Below are 5,261 nucleotides of genomic sequence, written 5' to 3'. Positions count from 1 at the left end.
AGGGTTCCAAAGACTTACGCATACAGAACAGCTGCTGGTAAGACATGTATGAAAGTTAAGGGGATCACTCTGAACCATTGTAACAACAAAATCATTATGATGACCCTGGTCCACAGTTTTGTAACTGAAAAAGACGCGCCTTCTCGTGAGATTATTACTTCCAGAAACTGAATCTATCTGAATTAAAAGGGTTACATGTTGGAAAATAGATCACTAAACAAACGGTTCAGGGTGGTGTACAATAAAAGAGTGTTGATGCCCGACTATAACACTCTACCTTATGAATATTAGCGGTGGTTTTGATAACAGACTTCAACATCCTTTTTCATGTATTATAGCCGGTCCCTCCAACTCGGGTCAGAGCTATCTTATAAAGAATTTCATAGAAAATGTGGAAGCGACCGTGTCCCAAAATCTCGACAACATAGTGTGGTGCTACTCTTGCTGGCAGCCGCTCTACGATGCTTTGGCGGCGAAAATAAAAAATCTGAAATTTGTACAGGGAGTCCCCGACTCGCTGTGTGATGATGAGTTGTCAAAAAGTCTAACTAATCTAGTGGTCCTTGATGACCTGATGGAACTGGCCAGTGACAATAGCGAGGTGGAAAATGCCTTCACAAAGTACACTCATCATCGGAATTTAAGCATTATTTATTTAGTTCAAAATGTATTTTTGCAAGGTAAAAAAAGTCGCACTATTAATTTAAACACTAATTATATAATTATTTTTTTAAATCCCAGAGATAAACTACAGGTTACCGTCTTGGCTCGTCAAATGTACCCCAAACAGACAAAGTTCTTTTTGAAAGCTTTTGAGGACGCTACCAAAAAACCCTACGGGTACTTGCTCGCCGATTTTAAAGCACAAACCCCGGAAGACTTTCGTCTCGGAACAGGTTTGTGCCCTCCAGATTGGCCAGCCGTGTATGTGCTAAAGAAAAGGAAATAAATAAGCATGTCTGTTCGGATTAAAAGAAATCTACCACTTTTGCAGATGTTATTTGAGGGGAACCCGTGCCAGAGGAAAGCTGTGCTGGCCGCGGCCCCTTCGGATTTGATAGAGTCCCTGTGCGAAATAGCTTTAAACATCTTGCGTGGAAACATCCCCCTAACCCCTTCTCAACATTCTAAACTCAAAAAACAAAAAGCTGTTATCAAGATCATCGCTAATAAGAAGTATTCTATTAAAAGAAAAAGAAAGAAGATTAATCAAACCGGGGGTTTTATTGAACCACTCTTGAGCATAGCTGTGCCTTTCCTTGCCAGTCTTCTGGCTTCGAGCTCGGTTTAGTAATGGAACATGCTCGGAAAATGTTTTTGGTCCCTCAGGATCAGCTTGAAAAACTGAAAAAAAATGTTGCCGGTCCAGAAACCCTCCAACAAACTGTCGAAAATAACTTGGACTCTGAAATGAAAGCTATATTAGCCAGGGTTGATTTAAATCAGCATTCCAAACCCCAATTGTATAGTGCCACAATACAACAATATACAGTATCTGGTTCGGCAGGGGGAAAAAGATTACAACACTTTAACTTTAAACATGGCCTCTCGAGAAAACGGGATTGCGGATGAGGGGACTGTGGCTGATAAGGGTTTTGATGCTCAGCCCTCTGTGATAGCGGATACCGAGCCTGTTGAGGGTTTTTCCTCCTCGCCAGAGGTCGATGTTGTAACTGATGTTTTGAGAAACATGCCTTCCAGAAGCAAAACAAATGCTGAATATATCCTGCACAAAATGGTTCAGAAACCACGTGTAACGGCTTGGAATGAACAGGGTGAATTTGTTTTTAAAGGACAATTGATCAAAGGATCACATATGTTTGATCTGTTGAAGAGTGTCACTAGCACTAATAAGATCCCTGCTAGCTGCAGACCTGTAGGCTGGAATTCTTTCCTACATGCGATGGCCTGTCTGAACATCCCACAATCAACAGTGCCTAACCAGGAGACACGCCAAAAAATACACATGTGTAAAGAGGGGGGAGGCTGAATGGGAAGCTAAAACCCCAACTGCTCATTACTTACCCAGTGTTAAGCGAAGGATCTCAGGATCTAGTACACGTTGGTTTGCTTATTAATAGCCTGTTATTATTGTTTGTAAAACAGTGAATGAAGACCGACAACCGATTGTAATTATTTATTTTATGTTTTATTTTTCGAATGTTGTACAGATGTGTTCTTTATAACATGCCCCGTGTCTTCTATAATAAGTGTGTTAAATAAATGATTTGCTTCAAAGACTGATTCCTGTTTTTCTCCTTAACATACGTGACATCTTTTAAAATCCTCACAAGAGCAGCCAGTCTGTATACAAGGGTTGTTAGCACCATACGTTACAGGTATATAAGGGTCCGTATACATTGTCCTGACATACTGTCACTTTTTCATCATTCTGTTCTAAATCATCGCTGTACAGAGTCATAATGTCTGGATATGTTCGACCTTTAGCTCTATGATATAAGAAAAATGCACAATGTTGGCACAAGTGGTGGTCTGTAGACTCTGTACTTGACGCCCGTTTTAAAGGGTTTCTTGACAGTTGTTGAGCAAAAAGTTATGGATACTCCGGGGGAAAGGTCTGAAATCTGGGGGGTGACCGTAGGAATCAAAAAAATTCACCACGTTGATCCTCCCTTAGATAAATAGTGAACCAGTGTTCTCCAGGCATATTTTTAGGGTGAGTATTGATTATGTACATCGCTGGTAAATTCTTGATCTTAAATTTAGGCAGCTGGTCACAGGCATAGACCCCTTGAAACCGTTTGCGGGTACATGAGGTAGCCGTCATGATGGTGTTGAGCTCTATGGTATTCATTTTAATAATAATCATACAGAATGTTTCTTCTCTGATTCACCTCAATAATGTTGTGAAACACAGCGTACACGATCATATTTACAGTGAGGGGTAGAGGCTATTTAAAACGCATCTCCAGACGCATGTTACCCGTTTTCACCAGTGAAAAATGTTGTCCACACTCTTCGTCGGGGGTCAGGTTGAATCTGTACAGCGTGTAGCCGCTGCAGTATTCCTGGCGATTGATCATCAGCGGTTGATCCTTGAGATGACGACCCGTAGCCAATACTAGACTGTAATATTCCCGAACAGCATTGCTGTTTTCAAAGTCCGGTTGAAAAGGCTTGGACGGCACCTGCACTCCGTCAACGTACAATGCTATAAATTCTGCGTTTAATGTTTAAAGTTAAAGGGGTTCTTGTTGTATACCCTGGTAAAGGCATCATTATCCACTAGACCTATAATAACCTGTTTTGGGAGCTGCCCTAGAAAAATATTTTCTTGGTTCATCACACGTGTCCCCGTGGGGATACTGTGGACTTTCATATAGACTCTTTCTTTCGGGTACTTGGCGTTTGCCGTCATTAATGCCTGGGCGTGTCCTAGTTTAACCGCTGGGGATACGGACACTTTTCACAAACAATGAGGTCGATAATATATTCAGTTTATATTTTTCAGTATCGGGAGTCATCAGACAGAAAGCATTTTTGCTCGGGATCATTTTAATTTTAATGTCTACCCTGTTGAGCATGAGTTTTTATTGAAAAAATATGTCCACATGAATATGCCCTATTAGCTCAAAGGTCCGGCCTTCGTCTGAAAAGGCTGCTCTTTTTTGCAAGCCCTCATTGAGTCCATCTGTATCCCTGTCGTCCATAGCTTCTGGGGTGTCTTTGAAGAACAGGCCAGGACTGAACTGCTTGCTTAGAGTCTCCTCACTATAATTAAGGATACACTCCATCATGGCTCTATAGGGGTAGGTATTGCTGCTTTGACTAATGAGTCGATCACCCAGGGTCACGTCCACTTGCGAAAACATGGTGGCCATAGGGTAATTGATGACACCAACGTTGGCTGCCTTCACTGTTGCATCCCCATCCTCCTCATCCACTCTGCAGTTGATTAAAATGACAGTGTTGTTCAAATCAATATAATCTTCCCCATTTCCCGCTATGAAAAACTCCAGAGGGGCCGTTTCTGAAATTGCGAAAAGAGGTAGTATCTCTACATAGATGCTTTTATCTATACTCGTTTGGGTGTACGGGACTGTAAACAGGTCCAGTTCTGATTTAATGCATTCTTCCGATAGGCTATGGAAAAAAGACATGTTTAAAAGATGTAACCTGAAGATCTATTGGGCTTTCTTTGAGACTTTCTTTTTGCAGGTTTTCTCTTCTGTTGCTTCCTTCTCCGAGGGATTCTGTGGTGTGTTGGAGAATGAGCGAGTCTTCGTTTTTTTGTTAGCTGGGGGTCTTCGCTGCCCTGGTGGGTGTCTGCTGCTTCTTCTTTTACCCCCGCCCCTCGACATCACCATGAGTCCCGAACCCTCCTGATGCTCATGGCTAGCTGAGCGGTTCATAACATTGGCGAACACATCACTAACAATGTTTTTAGCCGCTGATTTCAAGTCGGGTCTGGCTATAGCAAAGCCTCTCTTGAGCAGGGGTACGGCCATTCTAAAAAGACCACGAAAGAGTCCACCTAGCCCGGCCCCATACATAGTGGAGGATCCTACAAACCCGGGCAAGCCATTCCCGGCTTGCATTTTGTAATAATCAACATAGGCCAGAGGATCGACAAAACCCCTCGAAAATGTAGTTTAACTATAATTTTACCGAAACGGAATGGTACGTTGATATTCTGATCTGATTTTACTTCGATCATGATGTTGTCAAAGTGTGTCTTTGAGACTGGTATGTAGTGCGACTTGTCATAAGTAATTGTGATCATGTCATTGCTTTTACCTTTAATAAGTACATTTCTCAAAAGAGGCACATAACTATCACCAACCCTCTGGTGGGCAATGATGTCCGTATAGATGTAAAGAGTGTAAAAACCACCTCTGATATCGGCCGGGAAGGGGGCCACCACGTCTGAGAATGAGTTCTCCGTGTCAGTATAGAAGCCTATTATACGTCCCAGGGCCCCGCTGGTTTGAATACTAAGGCCAGGTTTTGACACAATGTACACTCGGTTTTTAATAGGATTGTAATATAACTTGAGGCAGGGGTTCCCGTCTGAGAACTGCTTATTCATCTCATCTAATATTTTATCCACGCTGTCGTAATAGCCCCCTTCGATCGTGAATGACCATTGACTCTTTTTAACATGATCAAAAACTGAGAAGTTGGCATCTTTATCTTGTAAAATAGACCAAGTGTAAGGATACTGTATTTCCGCCAAACCCACTTCCCACGAACCCCTTAGATCTATAGATTTTCCAAATTGCACTGTGTAACTGGATATT

This window comes from Amia ocellicauda, chromosome 2 (assembly GCF_036373705.1).
Source record: "Amia ocellicauda isolate fAmiCal2 chromosome 2, fAmiCal2.hap1, whole genome shotgun sequence".
Lineage (NCBI taxonomy): Eukaryota > Metazoa > Chordata > Actinopteri > Amiiformes > Amiidae > Amia > Amia ocellicauda.
Note: the sequence above shows the minus strand (reverse complement) of the source record.